The sequence below is a fragment of the Scylla paramamosain genome, chromosome 22 (genome assembly GCF_035594125.1).
Source record: "Scylla paramamosain isolate STU-SP2022 chromosome 22, ASM3559412v1, whole genome shotgun sequence".
Lineage (NCBI taxonomy): Eukaryota > Metazoa > Arthropoda > Malacostraca > Decapoda > Portunidae > Scylla > Scylla paramamosain.
This window is the reverse complement of record NC_087172.1, coordinates 8,705,916-8,728,965: the sequence shown is the minus strand read 5'-3', so window position 1 is coordinate 8,728,965 and position 23,050 is coordinate 8,705,916. Positions and strand designations below refer to the sequence as shown.

The 23,050-nt window shown below is 43.8% G+C and overlaps 1 protein-coding gene across 2 annotated transcripts in view; it reads left to right on the top strand.

The window, feature by feature from the left end:
• Positions 1 to 23,050, top strand: part of LOC135111515 (uncharacterized) — a 716,663-nt gene that overhangs the window by 689,279 nt on the left and 4,334 nt on the right. The gene's annotated exons all lie outside the window — the stretch shown is intronic.

Here is a 23,050-nt window from a genome sequence, read left to right as displayed (position 1 = left end):
TGGTCAGCAAGTTAGACGCTTGGTTGCCCAATGGGAAGATTTGTTTTGCCAGGAAGAGTATTGCCTGCGGGTGCTGTGATGATGCACCAAGAGGCTATGGCTCCTGGTGGGCACGTTGAGTGTGGCAAGGGCGCAGGGTTGTCACTGCTTGGTGACTCTAGTGATTGTGCACTGTGGAAAAGAAAGTACGGAATAGGGAGTAGGCTGCACAGCAGGAGAGCAGGAGAGGTGAGAGTAGATGGAGGAGTATTTGAAGGCAGAGGAAAGAAAAGACGATGTAGAAAGAAAAGAAAAGACTGGAATCAGAGAAAAAATTGCAGCAGCTGTAGCTGCTGGGTGAAAAATTACCAAAATATGACTCCCTTCTGGAGTAAACCCTCACATCAATGTAGCCAAGGAGATCATAGGTTATGGGTAAGAGACAAAGACAGAGCTTGTGGGAGGAGTAGAAGGAGAAAATGGCAGTTTGAGTATGAAGGACCAAGTTGGAGCCCTGTTGATTCTTGTTGTTATGATGACTGTGCATGTTAGTGTTGTATTCTGTTTTTGAAATTTGTGTGCACATCCTTTGACTGTGATGTAAATTGATCTGACACTTGTGCAAGTAGTCATGTGCAGAGCCTTAAATTTGTTTGTGCAATGAATTTGTAAGTTTGCATGTAACGTGCAAAATTTTTCTGTGGGGAGAGGGCGTGTTATGAGCTGTGCAAACAATAAAGTGTGAAGAAGGAGGAAGACGTGTAGAGACAAAAAAATGGAGAGAGAGAGAGAGAGAGAGAGAGAGAGAAGAGGAAGGGAGAACAAACTAAGACAGAAGATGCCTGAGGTGTGGTAAGTGACTATCCATCTCCTACGTGTTTACTTTAAAACTTCGAGCAAATAGTTATTCTCCTTCCATAATTAAATTTCCTTACTCATTTTTGTTCCTTCATGTTGAGTCACACATATTATTTAGCTGAAGAGTTCATCTTGCCTAAAGAGTAATCATAATCCATCCGGCCTTTGTAATCTGCTCACAGGAGTTATTGAAAGATACCAATCTGTGTGGGGCAAAGTTAGTATGAGTGGGAACAAGGCAGGTGGCTGTGTGTCACCCCGACTGTCCCTTCTATTCCCTTTTTGTCCTTTGTCATCCGACTCACCCACACTAGCGATCTTGGGGTGGCAGCGCTACCTTTTTTTGTCATTTGAGTTGTTGCAAGCAAACTGAGTGAACATAATAATGCAATGAGGGAATATTGGCATGAAATAGGCCGATATTTATGCATGTTAGAGAGCGGTTATTAGTTAGTACTGTATATGAGTTAGCGATAGCCTCACCCCTGTTGATTTAAGTAGGTAATACACCAAATCATAAGGGCTTGCTGAGTGTGTGGTGCCAGTTATCCTAATTGTGACAACGGGTCCCCTTGCTTGTCCTGGTCTGTTGTCCTGTGTTTGGCTTATCATCATTCATGTTGTCAAATGTTACTGGGATTCAGGGTTCTGTCAAGAGCTTTGGCCCCAGGGGAAAGAATTTCTCTCCCATAAAGTGAAGGTTACTCTCTCCCTGGGTATTACCATGTTGGAGAGATATTAGCCCATCTTTTGGGAGGCTGTAAATATTACTGGTCAGTGGGAGGAGGTAATATTCAGTGAGCATGGATGGTTTTGTCTCAAGAGTGTGATAGCTCATGAATATTATAATACTCATAGTTGTTTGTCCTTTGTCGTAGCTTTGTCTCCTAAAACATGGTTTGCAATTCTTACCCAGCAAGTTGAAGTTGTTTGGCAGTTGCAATACTCCCTTCCCTGTCGGTGGGTGAAATAGGGTGGTGATCTCAGCTTTGTTAATTGTTACAGGAAACCAGCAGGACCCAACAATGAATGTGCCCCACACTAAACTACACAGGAGATTGGTTAGGAAACCTGACCCCAGTTAGTGGTAGCTGTGAGAGGGGCAGAACCTATGGTCATAATATATATATATATATATATATATATATATATATATATATATATATATATATATATATATATATATATATATATATATTAGGGTGGCCCTCTGTAGGGGGGTGAAATTTCAAACGAATAATGTCTATGCTCCAAACCCGGATTCTTGTTCCTTTTGACCCAGAAACGTGCTGTGCAAGGTTTCATTGAAATCGGAATATATTTAAACGGTGCTCAACGACTCTGAAATTTTACTCATCGAACGCTAGTCACAAGCACTCCGGGTCCCCCTCCCACGTTGCCCTCGTGGGAGTATTAGCCGCTTTCCTCTCCTGGCGGGGGTTGTGTGGTTGCTAGCCACTCATTGTCGCCCGGTCCGTGCAAGCGTTCCCTTCCTGGTGTCCGGGAACTGGCGCCGATGGTCCGCGACGACCTGGACGAGGAACTGCAGTTGTTCTTCGTCCTTCGTCAGGAGCCGGTTATATTCCTGAATCAGGGCGACGCCTCGTTCCGCGTGGTCATTGGTGACCGACAGGTTCCCCAGCGCTTTGCACGCCTTGCCGTACGCCTCATCCTTCTTCCAGTCTGCCGGTTCCAACGCCAGGAATCCCTTGTCGATGGACATCTTGGAGAAGAACGAGGACGTATTGGAGGTCACGAAGTCCTCAAGGCTGCAGCCGCTGATCGCTGAAGCGGGAATGGTCACTCGCTTCTGGGCTGTGTCGTTGCCATCCTTCTCCTCAATCGCCGCTACCATCTTCTTCTTTGTTTCTGATGAAACCCGGTCGTCGAAGAACGCCAGGGCTACCAGCTCTTCCGAGAGGTACCAGAGGTGGCCGAGGAGCTTGTTTGTCGCGGCCTTGGAGACCTCCGCGTCCTCGTACCCGTCCAGTGCCTGAAGCAGCTGAAGATCGTTGAGCGGAGCCGCGACAGCAAGTGGGGCTTGCGTCCAGGCTTTGCTGTAGAGGCGGGCGGAGAACATGGCCACCCTCAACAGTCCGCGCTCCTCCTTCGGCGTCAGTTTGACCTGTTCCCTGAACAGCCACACCTTGAGCGAGTACAGCACCTTGCTCATCCACCGAGCGTGGTGCATGGGGCCAGGGGCACGGAAGCGGATTCCGCGGGGAGGTACGCCGCCGAGAAAGATGACGGTTAGTTCCAGAAGTTCCCGGTAGTCGTCCCGAAGGTCTGTCCGCTCTTTCAGGGCCTGAAGGAACCACTCGATGTCGACCTCTCCTGCTCCATCCTCGATCGGCTGGAACTCGCCTTGGTTGATGAAGGGCCACCTCTCCTGGAAACGCTTGAACAGCAGGACAGCAGGCCCTGTAGTTGGCCCCATCACCGACGTGAAGACCGCCTCGATCACGAGCTCGAGAATGTGATGCCGGCAGGCGAGGTAGAGGAGGTCGCTCTTCAGCTGCCGCTCAATCAGGGTACACGCCCCGGTGTGGCGACCCGTGTTGGCGGCGGTGGTGTCAAAGGACATCCCCACGACCCGGTCAGCGACGCTCCACTTCTCCAACGCCTCCACGACGGCCTTCGCTTCATTCGCCCCTCTTCCACTGGGAAGCTTCGCCACCTGCAGCAGCTGAACCTCCCCTCCCCCAGACACGAGGATGGGCAGGCGGTCGACGTGGGCGTTGCTGGTGAGATCCGGCATCAGCTTCCCGTCCCAGTGGACTACCAAGGGGCCTTCTACTCGCAGCTTCTCCTTGAGGGCGGAGGCCAGTTGCTCGCGGTGACGACGGCGCTGGCTTTGGATCGATGTCCTGTTGATGTTGTACTCAACTGTGTCGTGCCCCAGGGCACGCGCTGTCTCGGTGAGGACGAACACTGCGCCACGGTCGCTCACCTTGACGCGATCCAAAGAGGCCGCCACGTCCGGGGTGACGATGTTGAGGTTCGCTCGAGGCCGTTTGGGTGGGACTGGGGAGATACCAAGTGTGGGGCTTCCTTCGGCGCTGGTGCTAGAGGAGGTTGAGGACGAATCCTCCAACTGGACTCTTGCCGCGGACGTCGACGCCTCCTCCTCCGCGCGTCGCTTCCTCACCTCCTGTGTCGCTTGCCGCTGTGACGATCGCTGTTCTTGGGCAGCTAGTGCTGTGTCCACCCCTCCCATGCGTCCCCGGCGTCCTGGTTCACGTTGAGCGAGAAGAAAAGCTTTGTCCTCCTCGTTTGTCATTGTCTCTAAAGCGCCGGCCTTCGCGACGTCGAAGAGATTCGCCAGGCGCTCCTTGAACTCCTCCTCCCTCTTCACTTGTGTTCCTGTTGTCCGTGCCTTGTTCTTGCGTACAAGGGTGTACTCCTTGTACAAGGTCTGGATGTTCTTGACGACGGTGTCAATCCGCTGCATGGGAATTCTAGCCTTAGCCCACAGCGCCTCAACAATTTTCGAGACCTTCCGGGACGCGTCCACCACCGTCATCTTCTCTACGTCCAACTTGTAGGTCAGGAGGCCCAGAACTTCTCCAGAGGATGGAAGTTGGGCTCCAGATATCTCGTTTATGGGGGCACACAGATAACGTCGCTTAGAAGCCATCTTAGCCTGAAAATGAGAAAGGATTGACAACAGTTAGTAACGCACTCCAGAAACATGCAAACACGTTGAAAAAGTACTGCCAAGCACTAGACAAATCCTAGACAGAGGAAAAGGAGCACTAGACGAGAGTTGCCACACACAGTCCTTGGTCCATAGTCCACCAACGAGAGCATCTGAGAATAGAGCCACGGCATTTGTCACCGACAAAGCCCCTGTATCGTTGAACGTGAAAATGATCTTATATAGTAAAACTTCAAGGTCGTTGAGCACCGGGTAAATATTATTCGATTTAAAAAAAAAATTACTCGCGTGGTTTTCTCATAGAGTGGAACAAGAATCCGGGTTTGGAGACTGGATTTTCAAACTTTCGAAAATAAGGGCCACCCTAATATATATATATATATATATATATATATATATATATATATATATATATATATATATATATATATATATATACGAGTATATATACATATATATATATATATATATATATATATATATATATATATATATATATATATATATATATATATATATATATTACTCAAGTCCAGACCCAAAAATTTGTTTCATGTTAATTAGATGTACATTCATACCTCAGTACTATGGACCTCACTTTAACAGATTTCAGAAGCAGTGCAGAAAATCTGGAGCAACTGACTCAGTTTGAAAGTCCCATGCACTACAGAGTATTGCATCCATGCATGTGTCCAGTGTGGCATCACTGGACACATGCCACTGCTTTGAGAATTGACCACTTGTTTGTAGGCAGTCACTTTGTTTACATCAATGTCATAACACATGTAACTTATTGTTCCATGGGTTTTGCCCATTTTATGCGTTGTTTGAATTATCATAATTTTCTATAACCATCCTATCCCATAGTATCCATGGTAACCATAGTCAGTACCCAGGAGAGTAGCAGCAGTGACAAGGAAGACAAGATGTTGGTGACATTGCCAAAACTATCAGAGGTGCGTAGCTGTATGAACACTGTGCTACAGTTTGCAGAACACCCCAAGAATAGAGATATTGTTGTTCATTATGGAAATATCAGAATTCTTTGAGAAGCCATAATCAAAGAACAATTTCAAAGTTGCAAGCAATTAAAATTAGATTTTTCAAACCAGTACAGACTCTGCATTCACTTGATGCACCAGCGGTACCAGCCAGCTTTACAGCTCTATTGATGTGCTACTGGTTGTAGGCTGTGCTGGTGGTACAGTTGTATCAGTAGTATGTGAGCAATGTTAGGTAGAGGCTGGTAGCTCATTAGGTAACAGTGAGGGTGGATAGGCTAGCACTGCTGATGCATCAGGTGATTCCGGAATCTGTACTGGTTTGAAAAAGCTGTCTACTTTTATTTGCTTACTACTTTGAAATTATTCTTTAATTATGGCTTCTCAAAGAATTCTGAGATTTCCAAAATAAACACTGATTCTTGGTGTGTTCCACAAATTGTAACAGTGTCCATACAACTATGCACTTCCAATAGTTTTGCCAATGACACCAGCATCTTATCTTCCTTGTCACTGCTGCTACTCACCTAGGTACAAACCATGGGATGGCATGGTGTGCTTGATTAAAAGTACATTACAATACTGTATTTATTCCTCTGTCTTTCGTAATGTAGTTGTTGATATTAGACACTCCTAATGTAAGCTAATGTTTACTGTCAGTACCAGTGGACAGTTGGCTTCATCAGACTGATGTTCCCAACTTTTAATCTGTAGAACCGAGTTATGAGTGTGTTATGAATCTTTAGCTGATTTCAGAAATGATAAAAAAAAAAAAAAAAGTCCTCTAGGAGGAAGCAGTAGGCACCAGGCAAAATGATAATTACTCCCAGTGAGCTCTAAAGCACTGGATCTGTCTTTCGTAATGTAGTTGTTGATATTAGAGACTCCTAACGTAAGCTAACGTTTACTGTCAGTACCAGTAGACAGTTGGCTTCATCAGACTGATGTTCCCAACTTTTAATCTGTAGAACCGAGTTATGAGTGTGTTATGAATCTTTAGCTGATGATTTCAGAAATGACAAAAAAAAAAAAAAAGTCCTCTAGGAGGAAGCAGTAGGCACCAGGCAAAATGATAATTACTCCCAGTGAGCTCTAAAGCACTGGATCAGGAGTTTTTTTTTTTCTTTTTTTATGTAGGAAGAACACTGGCCAACGGCAACAAAAGTCCAATAAAAAAAAAAAAAGCCCACTGAAATGCCTAAGCCATAAAAGGTTCAAAGCAGTAGTCAAAAATTGATGAATAAGTGTCTTGAAACCTCCCTCTTGAAGGAATTCAAGTCATAGGTAGGTGGAAATACAGAAGCAGGCAGGGAGTTCCAGAGTTTACCAAAGAAAGGGATGAATGATTGAGAATACTGGTTAACTCTTGCATTAGAGAGGTGGACAGAATAGGGGTGAGAGAAAGAAGAAAGTCTTGTGCAGTGAGGCCGCGGGAGGAGGGGAGGCATGCAGTTAGCAAGATCAGAAGAGCAGTTAGCATGAAAATAGCAGTAGAAGACAGTAAGAGATGCAACATTGCAGCGGTGAGAGATAGGTTGAAGACAGTCAGTTAGAGGAGAGGAGTTGATGAGATGAAAAGCTTTTGATTCCATCCTGTCTAGAAGAGCAGTATGAGTGGAACCCTCCCAGACATGTGAAGCATACTCCATACATGGATGGATAAGGCCCTTGTACAGAGTTAGCAGCTGGGGGGGGTGAGAAAAACTGGCAGAGACGTCTCAGAACACCTAACTTCATAGAAGCTGTTTTAGCTAGAGATGAGATGTGAAATTTCCAGTTCAGATTATAAGTAAAGGACAGACCGAGGATGTTCAGTGTAGAAGAGGGGGAGAGTTGAGTGTCATTGAAGAAGAGAGGATAGTTGTCTGGAAGGTTGTGTCGAGTTGATAGATGGAGGAATTTAGTTTTTGAGGCATTGAACAATACCAAGTTTGCTCTGCCCCAATCAGAAATTTTAGAAAGATAAGAAGTCAAGCGTTCTGTGGCTTCCCTGCATGAAATGTTTACTTCCTGAAGGGTTGGACGTCTATGAAAAGATGTGGAAAAGTGCAGGTTGATATCATCAGCGTAGGAGTGGATAGGACAAGAAGTTTCGTTTAGAAGATCATTAATGAATAATAAGAAGAGAGTGGGTGACAGGACAGAACCCTGAGGAACACCACTGTTAATAGATTTAGGAGAAGAACAGTGACCATCTACCACAGCAGCAATAGAACGGTCAGAAAGGAAACTTGAGATGAAGTTACAGAGACAAGAATAGAAGCCATAGGAAGATAGTTTGGAAATCAAAGCTTTGTGCCAGACTCTATCAAAAGCTTTTGATATGTCCAAGGCAACAGCAAAAATTTCACCAAAATCTCTAAAAGAGGATGACCAAGACTCAGTAAGGAAAGCCAGAAGATCACCAGAAGAGCGGCCTTGATGGAACCCGTACTGGTGATCAGATAGAAGGTTGTGAAGTGATAAATGTTTAAGAATCTTCAGGTTGAGGATAGATTCAGAAACTTTAGATAGGCAGGAAATTAAACCTATAGGATGGTAGTTTGAAGGATTAGAACGGTCACCCTTTTTAGGAACAGGTTGAATGTAGGCAAACTTCCAGCAAGAAGGAAAGGTAGATGTTGACAGACAGAGCTGAAAGAGTTTGACTAGGCAAGGTGCAAGCACGGAGGCACTGTTTCGGAGAGCAATAGGAGGGACCCCATCAGGTTCATAAGCCTTCCGAGGATTTAGGCCAGCAAGAGCATGGAAAACATCATTGTGAATTATTTTAATAGGTGGCATGAAGTAGTCAGGGTGGAGGAGAGGGAGAAACAAGCCCAGAATCGTCCAAGGTAGAGTTTTTAGCAAAGGTTTCAGCAAAGAGTTCAGCTTTAGAAGTAGATGTGATAGCAGTAGTGCCATCTGGTTGAAATAAAGGAGGGAAAGAAGAAGAAGCAAAGTTATTGGATATGTTCTTGGCTAGATGCCAGAAGTCACGAAGGGAGTTAAATCTTGAAAGGTTTTGACACTTTCTGTTTATGAAGGAGTTTTTGGCTAGTTGGAGAACAGACTTGGCATGGTTCTGGGCAGAAATATAAAGTGCATGAGATTCTGGTGATGGAAGGCTTAAATACCTTTTGTGGGCCACCTCTCTATTATTTATAGCAGGAGAACAAGCTGTGTTAAACCAAGGTTTAAAAGGTTTAGGACGAGAAAAAGAGTGAGGAATGTACGTCTCCATGCCAGACACTATCACCTCTGTTATGCGCTCAGCATACAAAGACGGGTCGCTGACATGGAAGCAGTAATCATTCCAAGGAAAATCGCCAAAATACCTCCTCAGGTCCCCCCCCCCAACTAGGGGATCCTGAGGAAGGATTGGAGTGATAGGACAAGATTCAGATATGAGATTGTGGTCGGAGGAGCCCAATGGAGAAGAAATGGTGACAGCATAAGCAGAAGGATTAGAGGTCAGGAAAAGGTCAAGAATGTTGGGCGTATCTCCAAGACGGTCAGGAATATGAGTAGGGTGTTGCACCCTACTCGTGCTGTGCTGCTGTGAACTTGTCATTAAACCCAGCTGTGATCTCACTGAACGTTTCCCTTGTGTCTCATAACACAAGGGGGCAGTCACAGCCTGCCCTCTAAAGACAACTCTCTTCCTTCACACAAAATTTAATTACACACACACCCTTCACTCAAAATTCAAAATTATCATAGTGACTCCTACACCAACCTCAGAGTACCCATTTTGGCAGGGGACCACAAATGTCCCCAGGTCGGACTGCTCTTCTGGTATCAACTCTTAAGTGTCATGACACACCCCCCCCTCTACTTTTTTCTTCATTAATTTCTGCAACATCTGCAGTCTAAGATCTAATTTTCAATCTGTGGAAGCTGGATATTGTGTTTATGTGCGCAGTGACTTAACCTGCTCCCATGCTCACGCTCTTGAATCTTATGAGTTTTCCACCATCTGGCTACAACTACAAAGTCACTCTTGAAACTAAATTTATCTGTGCTGTATACCTCCTGCCTAACTCCTCTGATTATAAAAAATTCCTTAACTATTTAATTTCCAAAGTGGAGCCCATTCTGACTCTTCTCTTTTGCAGAGATCTCCATTCTTGGAAACCTCAGTGTTCACCAGCTTTGGCTTTCTTCTCCCTAGCTTTGGCTTTCTTCTCCCTTTACTGACCATTCTTGTGAACTAGACTTTAAATTTGCAATCTTCCAAGACCTAGAACAATTGGTGCAACACCCTACTCATATTTCTTACCATCTTGGAGGCATGCCCAACATTCTTGATCTTTTCCTAACCTCTAATCCTGATTATGCTGTTACCCGCTCTTCTCTGTTGGGCTCTTCTGATCACAATCTCATATCTGTATCTTGTTCCATCACTCCAATCCCTCCTCAGGAACCCACTAAGTGGAGGTGCCTCTGGCATTTTACCTCTGCTAGATGGGGATACCTGAAAAGGTATTTTGCTGATTTGCCTTGGAATGACTACTGCTTCCATATCAGAGACCTGTCTCTGTGTGCCAAGCGCATAACAGAGGTGATAGTGTCTGGCATCAAGGTGTACATTCCTCACTCTTTTTCTCAACCTAAACCTTCCAAATCTGTTCTTGTGCCATGCATTATAGAGAGGTGGCCCACAAAAGTTACTTGAGCTTTCCATCACCAAAGAATCTCAAGTGCTTTATATTTCTGCCCAGAACTATACCTAGTCTATTCTCCAACTAGCCAAAAACCCCTTCATTAATAGAAAGTGTCGAAATGTTTCAAGATCTAACTCGCCTCGTGACTTCTGGCACCTAACCCAAAATATCTCCAATAACTTTGCTTCTTCTTCTTTCCCACTTTTATTTCAACCAGATGGTAACACTGCTATCACATCTATCTCTAAAGCTGAACTCTTTGCTCAAACCTTCGCTGAGAACTCTACTTTGGATATTTCAGGGCTTGTTCCTCCATCTCCTCTATCCTCTGACTACTTCATGCTACCTATTAAAATTCTTCACAATGATATTTTCTATACCCTTGCTGTCCTAAACCCTCAGAAGGCTTATGGACCTGGTGGGATCCCTCCTATTGTCCTCTGAAACTGCGACTCTGTACTTGCACCTTGCCAAGTCAAACTCTTTCAACTCTGTCTGTCAACATCTACCTTTCCTTCTTGCTGGAAGTTTTCCGATATTCAGCCTGTTCCTAAAAAGGGTGACCTGTCAACATCTACCTTTTTTTCTTGCTGGAAGTTTGCCTACGTTCAGCCTGTTCCTAAAAAAGCTGACCATTCTTATCCCTCAAACTACCATTCTATTACTTTAATTTCCTGCCTATTTAAAGTTTTTGAATATATCTTTAACAGGAAGATTCTTAAACATCTATCACTTTCTGTCTGACGACTAGTATGGGTTCTGTCAAGACCATTCTACTGGCGAAATTCTGGCTTTCCTTACTGAGTCTTGGTCATCCTCTTTTAAAGATTTGGTGAAACTTTTGCTATTGCTTTAGACATATCAAAAGCTTTCGATAGAGTCTGACACAAAGCTTTGATTTCCAAACTACCCTCCTATGGCTTCTATCCTTCTCTCTATAACTTTATCTCAGGTTTCCTCTCTGACCGTTCTATTGCTGCTGTGGTAGAAGATCGCTCTTCTCCTAAATCAGTTAACAGTGGTGTTCTTCAGGGTTCTGTTTTGTCACCAACTCTCTTCCTATTATTCATCAATGATCTAAACAAAACCTCCTACACTCCTACACTGATGATATCACCCTGTATTTTTTCACGTCTTTTCATAGATGTCCAACCCTTCAGGAAGTAAACAGTTCGTGCAGGAAAGCCACAGAATGCCTGACTTCTGATCTCTCTAAAAATTTCTGATTGAGACAGCAAATTTAGTATTGTTCAGCATTGTTCGTGTCTTCTGCACCGAACATCCTCGGTCCATCCTTTTCTTATAATCTAAACTGGAATCTTCACACCTCATCTCTAGCTAAAACAGCTTCTATGAAGTTAGGCATTCTGAGAGGTCTCCACCAGTTTTTCTCTCTCTCTCTCTCTCTCTCTCTCTCTCTCTCTCTCTCTCTCTCTCTCTCTCTCTCTCTCTCTCTCTCTCTCTCTCTCTCTCTCTCTCTCTCTCTCTCTCTCTCTCTCTCATTTCACTCCCAGCTGTATAATTCTAGCTGCAAACAGCCACAAATTCCAGCATATAAATCTCAGTTAAGGATCCAAACTACAAAGATATATTGCAAAAGATGTTGGATAAGGTAAGGCCTTATGATGTAACATGAGCCTGAAAGTTCATTTCCTACATGCCCATTTGGATTACTTTCCAGAAAATCCAGTTCTTAGTGAAGAACGTGGAAAGATTTCATCAAGACATAAAAGAGATGGAAAGAAGATACCAGGGAAAATGAAATGTCAGTATGATGGATCATGAAAGTCCAGGAATTTCTCACAAATAAAGAAGCTCCAGGCATAGTTTTCAAACAAAACAGGAAGGATATTGAGTTGCTGAATGTAGAAAATAATTGGAGCATGCTTTGATTGTATTTGTTTGTATGCTGTTGTTATTATTTGTAATTTTTTTTTTGTTTGTTTCTCTTTGCTAAATGAGGTATGAAATTAATTTTTATTTGTCCCATTCTATTCCTACTAACTCTGAATCTACCTGATAATAGTTGTATAATTCATCATGTAATTGTAAGAAAACCGTGAGTCATAGGAAAGAAAGAAAATAAATAAAATAATATATATATATATATATATATATATATATATATATATATATATATATATATATATATATATATATATATATATTTATATATATATATATATATATATATATATATATATATATATATATATATATATATATATATATATATATATATATATATATATATATATATATATATATATATATATATATATATATATATATATATATATATATATATATATATATATATATACATGGAATTAGCACTCCAGGAATATGTATCAAAACAACTAGCAAATTTTTATTTTGCAGACCTGTCTTATATATATATATATATATATATATATATATATATATATATATATATATATATATATATATATATATATATATATATATAAGTAGTTACGCTTGTAGATAATGGAAGAAAAGTGTACCACATATTTTATCCAGGTAAATGTGAAAGTCCTGTTCCTAGTAACCATCTGTATAAAAATGCAACCCTTGCAAAAATTAATCAGAAAATTGTAATTGTAACAAGGAAAATTTAAGTTGTTAAAAAGGTTTCACTGCTATGTAAAGTGTCATGTTATTATTTATTTATTATTTTCTTTTCATAACAGAATGCATAAAGCATGTAATTTTAATACTAAGTGAAAATATATTTTGTCTGCTGCACATCTAACTGGATTACTGAGCAGTATCCCTTGAGAGTTCCTTTCAAAAGCAACATTGAAACCATAGAACCATTTCACTCATCTGAAATCATGTGACATTTTAGAAACATGACTGACCAATGATAAAGGAGGAATACTGAAGAGACTAAAATTTCCAGCAAGCTAACACATCAATATGGAGTTACAACATTTAACAAAGATTAAATTGCTACAGCAATTTTGCAAGGAAAAGAATGTTATACACGTGACAAATGAATCCGTATGTTTTTCTTAATTTATTAGTTAATGGCAGCTCCACACTGAGTTATTTTCTTTAAGGCCATGTAGTACACACTCAGCCAGAAGATAATGAAGTATTGCAATCTATTAGGAGGACCATGTTACGAGACAAGAGGAAAGAGTAGTATAATTATCTTAAAAGACAATGACTGGTACCATTGCCCATACATGCCAGAAGGAACTGCGGCATCAACACTGACCACCATTATTCTGCTCACACCAGCAGAAGATTGGTAATATTAAGTTGCCTAATCTCCACAATGACCTAAAGAAAGTCTGTCTAGGACATACAAGCTCCTCAGTGATCTGAAAATGTGGTTTAAATATGCCAAGACACTACTGAAGCTACATAAGCAAAACTTTTCAGTATTGACTTGTCTAGGCTTCATGCAAGTAGCTATCCAAATAACTGATAAGGCCAAACTAGCACATGAAGCCAGGAAATAAAGTCTACAGCATTTATTAACAATGACCAGTGACTAAAAAGATGAGAAGGGAGAAGTTCTTGGACAACGTTTCCATCATTTACACTGCCTGATATTTTCATTCAGACAGCATTCATGGAGAATGAGGGTCCCACAGTCCACTGGTATGGGTTGCCACCTATGCCATCCCTTCTTACCCTCCTTGCCTTCCTCATACACCCTATCCCCGCAATTACTGATGTTGCATTAACACTGACATCATAGCATGTAGGCCATGATCAACGAGGATGGAGCATTCCTTCCCCTGTACATTGTTGTGTGCATCAAGATAACTTGATACATAATGAAGAAAGAAGTAAGAATAAATGAGAAAAAAGTAATGAGAGAGGCCAGGGATGAGACTTAGATGCGTCTTGATCCCATATGTACCCAGCCTGAAAGTTCTAGAATAATATTTATCCACGCAATCACTCATACTCCCCAAATAAATTTACTTATTTCCCCTTGCCCATTCAATAAGAGTCTCACCTAGTATTTAGTAGAAGAGTTTCTCCTGACAATAAAGTAATCAGTATTTATCTAGCCCCCCCCACCTGGTCTTGTCATGTAACTAGTGCGAGGAGCAGAGTCGTGGGCAGGTGTACGTATGTGTATGTCTCCACCCCTCCCTTCCTTGTACCCCCCTCCCATAGCAGCAGAGGGAGAGTGGCACACTTTCCCACAGTTAGTCACTACCCAGCACTTAGACGAAGCAGACGTATTAAGACAAGCACTAATATCTGACAGAAACTGAGACGGGATAAGAGTTAGTCGGGTCAGTTGCCTTAAGGGGTAAGTGAGTCATTACCAGCCCTATGCCCTGGCCTACTTTTATAGAATAGGAGTCTCCACAGTAGTCTGCTAGAGACTCCTCCACTCCAGGGAAGTGACTCCTTGATTGCATGTGTGTGCAGGCCATGCTCTTGCACAGTGAGCAGTGAATGACCCTCCTGTGTGTTCGTGGGCACTTGTTTGTAGTCGTTTCTTGTCTCTCTTGTTAGTGAGCTTGTTTTGTATCAAATGCTACTGTTGGCTGATGTTGTTCAGCCACAGAGGACTTAAGTAATTAGCTGTGTAGTGAACTTTTACTCCCTCCTCAGGTCATGACAAGGCCTGCTGTCCAGGCATGTTGGACAGTGGGAGGAATTGTTACTGAGGGCAGTTGTCCAGTGAGGTGTTATACCTTGACCATATAGGTGTTATTGCATGTTATAACTTTCTTCTTTGACGTGGTTGTTGATCCTTTCACAACCAAGGGTGTTAATTGTTGTTATAGTATTTCCCTTGTCTGTAGGTGGGTAAAACAGACTGGCGACCTCAATTAGTGTGACCTAGCATTACAACTGTTGTAAAAAGGATGCAGGAATCACAAGGGATCCAATACACCCATATCTGAGCCCTGCACTGAGTCCACACAGGAGGGGGTTCAGGGAAGCTAGTCCAGGTGTGGTAGCTTTGTGAAAGGGCTGGGAACTGTGGTCTTAACAATGTGGCCATACACTGTCTATGACAGCATGCCCTTGAGTTACTGTGTTAACTTTTTTCATCTACTAAGCATCTTATAACCAGAGTGGGAAAAAATCCAGATTAAAAAAAAACAATAACCCACCTATTTTTGGGGGGTTGTTTATTGTTTTTTGGGAGGGTTTTGTTTATTTTTTGTTTATTTTTCATATTTATATGTAAATAAACTTAAATGAACAATTAAAAAGTAATCTAGAGTGAAACAATAGGTTTGAAGTTTTTTCTTCTCTCATGTAGTAGGGGCACCAACCAAGAGCAACAAAATATAAAAAAAAGTAGGTCTACTGAGTGCCAGTCATCAAAAATTATATGGTAATTGTGCTGAAATCTTGCTCTTGAAAGAGTTCAAGTCATAAAAAGGAGAAAATACAGAAGCAGAAAGTGAAATCAAGAGTTTACCAGAGAAAGGGATGAATGATTGAGAATACTGTCCAACCTGTAAGAACCGAGGATAACAGAATCACGTGAAGTTCATATTGATATTAACTCTCAGGCTGGAAAGTGTCCTGAATGTTCAGACAAGGAAGTGAACAGTGAACGAGATGTCATGGACACTCTTAGGAACATGACAGACAGACTAAACCAAAATAGTGAAAGAGTGGACACTGCACTGTGTGAGGTGAAGAATGTTGTGTGGCATGGGTTAGATGAAGTGCTGGATAAGGCGCAACGTCTCGGTTCCAGCATAAAACAGGAGGCAGAGCAGGTGCAAACCATAACTGGGACCCCATCGCCATCGGCTAATATGCTTGCATCACCACACTTCCATGCACCCACTGTGTTATCACGGTCTCTTGCTGTCCTGCAGCCCTGTGAGGTCAAAATGAAAGCCATCAGAGTTTAATGGAAAGGTGACCTGGGAAGTCTATCTGGCCCAGTTTGAGCCTCTTGCAAATGCTCAAGGCTGGGATGATCCATGGAGCAACACTAGAAGTGCTGGCCAGCACAACGAACAGACTACTCCAGCGTAGTGGAAGTCCTTCAGAGGAGGTATGGTCATCACCAGCAGGTGGAGGTGCACTGGGCCTGTCTGAAGGCCAGGGTGCAGGGCAGGGTTGAGTCCCTCCCTCAGCTGGCCCAGGAGCTGGATACGCTTGTTTGCCACACCTGTTCCTCCGCCATGGAGGATATGGTGACTATTTTGACAAGGGATTACTTTGTGGATGCACTACAGAACCGGGAACTTCAGTTATACATCAAACAGGCGCACCCACAGGACATACAGGTGGCCCTGGCGAAGCCACTGGAACTGGAGATGTGGTGAGTGAGTGCTCAAGGAGGTGCAAGACACACTCCCCTGAACAGCCACTCACTACAGCCTTGCAGCCATGTTGTGTGAGCTGTGGCCGTTATGGCCACTATTCTGTTGCCTGCACCACCCCCAAGGACATCAGGCAGAAGGGAAACGAGGTGGGGCTGGAGAGTGGAGCCAAGATCCAACCTGTGCTTTCTGTGCCCCACACAGTGTAATTTCCCACCACACCGTCACTTCAGCCATTCAAATCCAAAGCACCGTGGATGGGAGACTCTGCTGCATGGTGGTGGACACAGGCACTGAAAGGATGATCCTGCAGCCTGATGTGTTACCTGCAGCAGACCTTCCTGCAGCATCTCTGCGGCTCTGTAGGTTCACGGTCACTGTACGCCCTCCCCATTAAACATGTCCTACGAAGGATTGCACCAGCCAGGCATGGGGAGATGCAGTGGGCAGTGGAGGAGCTGGAGGCGCAAGGTGTGGTTCAGAGATCTGAAAGTCCGTGGTCGTCTCCAGTAGTGTTAGTGTCTAAGAAGGATAGAAGAAAGCGGTTCTGTGTGGACTATAGAGCACTTAACGACATAAAGGATTCTTACCCCTTACCATGTATTTACAACACGATAGACACACTGTCCGGCTCTCGGTGGTTCTCCAAGCTAGACTTGAAATCCATTTATCAACAAGTAGAGATGGCGGAGGGGGACAAGGCCAAGATGGTCTTCTCCTTTGGCCAGGGCCATTGGCAATTCACCATTATGCCCTTTGGTCAGTGCAACGCCCTTAGTTGCTTTGAGCAGCTGATGAAGAAGGTCTTGGAGGGCCTGCAGTGGAGGACTGCCATCGTTTACCTTGACAACATCATTGTTTTTGGTAGCACGTTCGAGGAGGCGCTGAAGAGACTGGAAGAGGTGCTCTGTCAGCTGAGAGCTGCCAACTTAAAACTCAGTCCCAAAAAAGTGCCTCCTTTTCCAGTCTGAGGTGCCATTCTTGGGGCACATTGTCGGTAGAGATGGGGTGAAGACTGACCCACAGAAGATAGTGCAGTGCATGACTGGCCAGTTCCCACTTGTGTGGCCGATATGCGGAGTTTTGTGGGCCTCTGCACTTACTACCAGTGTTTTGTCCCAGTATTCACCCAAGTCGCCTACCCCTTCCACCAATTCACCAGGAAAGGGGCACGGTTTGAGTGGAGTGAGGCCTGTCAGAAGGCCTCCAACACCCTTAAGCGAGCCCTGGTTGAGGCCCCAGTACTGCCCTATCCTGCCCCAGCCAGTTCTTACCTGCTGGATATAGATGCCAGTGCTGAGGGTCTTGGTGCTATCCTGTCACAGATGAAGGATGGGAAGGAATGTGTTGTGTCATACTACAGTGCTAAGCTCACAGATCCTGAACAAAATTACTGTATGATCCGAAAAGAACTGTCAGCAGTGGTGAAAAGCACTGAGCATTTCTACCCCTATCTGTACAGCACAAAGTTCATCTGTACAGACCACGCCACCCTGCAGTGGCTGAAAACGTTCAAGGTGCCTGAAGGATAGCTGACACGGTGGCTGGTTAGACTTGAGCAATATTATTATGAAGTCCAGTATCGCCCCAGTCGTGTTGTGTACACAAACAACGCCGACAGCCTGAGTTGTCGCCCACGTGAGCCTGAGTGCCCACATTGCTTGTGGAAGGAGGAGCGGGTGATGTGTCTGGTGGCTGCTGACCTGGGGAGACGTTGGGGACGCCGAGGAGAAGTGGCAGCAGGCACAGAAAGTGGATGAAGATCTAGCTTTCATAGTTGAGTGGATGGAAGCATCCCCTGAGCATCCCAGTTGGCTGGAAGTAGCATCAGAGAGCCTGGTTACCAAGCACTTGTGGCAGCAATGGGCCATGTTACATCTGGAGGGTGGAGTGTTACAATGGCGATGGTATGACGCTCGTGGGCGGCTGAGCTACTGGGTGGTGCCGGTGCCACGTACCTTGAGGCGTGACCTGCTACGTGAGCTACATGGTGGTGTCACCAGTGGACTTCTGGGTATGAAAAAGACTCTGACCAGGTTGAGGCAGCAGTTTTGTTGGATAGGAATGAGGCGAGATGTACAGAAATGGTGTCGGGCCTGTAAGGTGTGCTGTAACATATCCATGAGGAAGTCCCGCATGCCCCTCTAACTGTACCAGGTTGGCACACCCTTGAGAGAGGGTGGCCATGGACATCATCAGACCGCTCCCCATCACCACCAGCAGGAACAGATTTGTTTGTGTGATGAACCATTTCACCAAATGGCCTGAAGCCTATTCACTCCCTGATTATGAGGCTGGGACAGTAGCAGAGGCATTGGTAAACAACTTCATCACACATTTTGAGGTGCCACAGGAGCTACACTCCAACCAGGGGCGGGAGTTCGAGTTCATGGTCTTCCAAGAGTGTTGTCACTTGCTGGGAATCGGAAAGACTCCCACCATCCCTGTGAAGCCTCAGTCTGACAGCATGGTGGAGCAATTTAACGGAATATTAATGCATGAGGTGGCCAAGTATTACAGCAGTAACCATCAGGATTGGGACCTGAAACTGCCGACCTTTCTAATGGCCTAATGCTCCACCCAACATGAGGCAACTACACACACCCCTGCCAAGCTTGTGTTCAAACGGGAGTTGCAGCTTCTAGTAGACCTCGCTACCAGGTGCCTTCCTCAGGAAACCATCCAACACACAACATCGGGTTATGTCCAAATGCTGTTGGAGGGACTGCATGCCACCCACCAACTGGTTCATTACAGCATGAAGATGCATTATAACAGGCAGTCAAGGGATGTAAAAGTATAAAGTTGGTGACCATGTTTAGCTGTTCAACCCACTATATAAGAAAGGACTTGCCTAAACTCTAGAGCCCATGGGAGGGATCCTCTGAGGTATGACAGGTTCTGTCTGACGTGACATACAAAATCCATCAAAGGCATCAGACACGGGTGGTTCATATGAATAGTCTTTGGGCATATTATTGGTTGGGATTGTTTTCCTGGAGAGAAGAAGGGTCTGAAGATGAGGAAGAAAGGAGCAAGAGGGAATGGGAGATTCAACCAGCAGTTGAGGAGAGTGTGAAGGGAGTGCCACAGCATGGAACAGGGGATTCAGCTGATGAAACACTGGTGGAAGCAGGCGCTGATGATGATGTCATGCATGTGGGAGCAGAGTTGCCCGTGGGCAGTGAGGATAGACTGTTACAATGTCAGAGGCAGGTACTGCACTGGATGACAGATTATGTAATTGATATTTGATAGACTGCGTGAGAACGATATATAATGTTAGGTATTCTGGTTGTAATTTTAGGATATTGTTTGTCTTGGGTATTTGATTGATAATAAAGTGGCTGTTACTGGAAAGGGGAACAGTATTGTGATTGTGGGCTTCAAATGGTTCGAGTATAAGGTTCGTCTTGTGTATGTGTGTGTGTATGTGTGTGCTGTGGGTAGAAGTGAGGTGGTAAGGTGGCAGGGTAGGACCACTCAGTCCAGGCAAGACCTCCTCTACTCCAGCCACTTTGATAGCCTGTACCTGTCTCCAGTAAACATGAGGGAGGAACCACAGTGCTTTCATGAGCCTGGTAACTCGGGGAAGTGGAAGAGCGGCACACCTACACTACACACCAAACCCCCACTTGCACCCTGGAGGGTGGGTTTGCTATGCCATTTCTCAGCCATTCACTTCCGACAACCGTTAGGCTGAGGACATAACAATATATATATATATATATTGTTATGACCACAATTCCCAGCCCCTTCACCAAGCTGCCGCACCTGTACTAGATTCACTGAGCCATCTCCTACATGGACTCAGTGCAGGGCTCAAATATGGGTGTACAGGGCCCTTTGTGACTCCTGCATCCTTTTCATGACATTCATAACTCCAGGTCACACTAAGTTGAGGTCACCAGTTTGTTTTACAGACCCACAGACAAGGAAGATGCTCCAAACAGCACTTAACACCCACAACTGCAGAAGAATTAGAGACGTCGCAGTGAGCGTTTTGATACCAGATATCGCCAGAATTTTTAATTCTCGCCGGAAAATAAATAGTTTTTGGGGCAAGGTTTAACAAACTTACAAAGGTGTATCGTTGCACAGTAATGCGTCTGAATTTTAAGTCAATTAATTTCGTGATAACTGACAGCACATGACATTGTTTGAGCCTCTTTTCATAATTTCAGATGATATTCTTAAAAGACCCTATAAGTGTATCAAGGCAGGCAATCTGTAATTTTCTACTGACCTCAATGGAAGTATACTAATATATACTTGCATTTTCATGTACTAAACAACAGGCAAATCCATTTAATGTAAAGAAAATATAATTTTGTATCAGAGACTTTATTTTTGCGGTACGATCACTATCCTCGGGTACTTGGGCAGCGAGCAAACCAAAACACAGGACCACGCTTACTCGACTACCCTGCACAATGGATACATCACCGCCACAATCATGGACTACAGCGGAATTAAGAAAATTCCTGAAAGAACGAGCTATACCCTATTCTGGATATAGTAAAGCAAAGTAAAGCCTTTGTATCGGCAGAACTGAGAGGCTATTGTTTACACTTTACACTCCTTCCTAAAGGCGCGCGGTGCTTTCTTTAACTGAAGAATCATGATCAAGATAAGTACGTCGTATGTCCGCCAGCAGTGCTGTTCTTTTTTTTTCACTGATTACTTTCATATACAGGACGTGTCAGTGATATCTAATATTTTTCAACATTCCCAGATAAAATGCACAAGCCGAAATCAACATCCTTTTATTTTTACTGTTCATACTTACTTAAAAAAATCATTACCTATTTTTAGTTTTATCTTATAATTCAATTAACAAAGCCTTATCATACACCAGTAAGTATGAATATTAATATTAAGGGTTATGTTTTTAATTTTAGATACACTTGTGCAGCAATTCATGCTGTACTTTTCCTGCACATCGATTTCAAATTTAGCTAAGACACCCCTTTGCCCCAGGAAATCGGAGACAATTAAAAATGCTGGCGCTGATAGGTATCTACCAGCCTCACTGCGACGTCTCTAATTGACAACCACGTCTAGGTACCTGCCAAAACGATATTTACTCCCAGTGAGGTCTAAAGCACTGTTCAGGGTGTGCTGTGAACTTATCATTAAAACCAGATGTGACCTCACTGAACGTTTACCTTTGTGTCACAACACAAGGGGGCAGTTACAGCCTGCCCTCTAAAGACAACTCTCTTCCTCCACACAGAACTGCAAGCACCTAATAACACACACTCTTCACTCAAAATTTCAAAATTATCATGGCGACTCCTACACCAACTTCAGAGTCTTCATCTGGGGACAGGACCATAAATGTCCCCAGGTCGGACTGCCCTTCTATCGACGACCCTAAGTTTCATGACACCCCCCCTTAACTTTTTCTTCATTAACTTATGCAACATTCACGGTCTAAGATCTAATTTTCAATCTGTAGAACACCACCTCTCCTTTTCTAAACCTCATCTTCTTTTCCTCACTGAAACTCAGCTTTCTGAGGCAACTGACAGTAGCCCCTTTTCTGTTCCCTCCTACTTTCTCTATCTTCATTTATGATCCAAAGCTTGGATGTTGCATTTATGTGCGCAATGACTTAACCTGCTCCCGTGCTCACGCTCTTGAATCTTATGAGTTTTCCACCATCTGGCTTCGACTACAGAGTCACTCTCAAACTAAATTTATCTGTGTTGTATACCTCTCACCTAACTACTCAGACTATAAGAAATTCTGTGACTACTTAACTTCCAAAGTGGAGCACATTCTGAGCCTCTTCCCTTTTGCAGAGATCTCCATTCTTGGAGACTTCAATGTTCACCACAAGCTTTGGCTTTCCTCTTCCTTCACTGACCATCCTGGTGAACTAGCCTTCAACTTTGCTATCCTTCACGACCTAGAGCAATTGGTGTAACACGCTACGCATATTCCTGATCATCTTGAAGATATGCAAAACATTCTTAACCTTTTCCTGACCTCTAATCCTTCTGCTTATGCTGTCACCCTATCTTCTCCATTGGGCTCCTCCAATCACAGTCTCATATCTGTATCTTGTCCTATCACTCCAATTCCTCCTCATGATCCCCCTAAGCGAAGGTGCCTCTAGCGTTTTGCCTCTGCTAGTTGGGAGCAACTAGCCTGAGGAGGAATTTTGCTGATTTTCCTTGGAATGACTACTGCTTCCGTGTCAGGGACCCGTCCGTCTTTGTATGCCGAGCACATAAGACGTGATAGTATCTGGCATGGAGGCATACATTCCTCTCTCTTTTTCTCGACTTAAACCTTCCAAACCTTCGTTTAACACAGCATGTTCTCCTGCTATACATGATAGAGAGGTGGCCCACAAAAGGTACTCAAGCCTTCCTTCACCAGAATCTCATGCATTTTATATTTCTGCCTAGAACCATGCCAAGTCTGTTCTCCAACTAGCCAAAAACTCCTTCATTAACAGAGTGTCAAAATCTTTCAATATCTAACTCCCCTCGTGACTTCTGGCATCCAGCCAAAAATATCTTCAACAACTTTGCTTCTTCTTTTCCTCCTTTATTTCAACCAGATGGCACCACTGCTATCACATCTATTTCTAAGGCTGAACTCTTCGCTCAAACCTTTGCT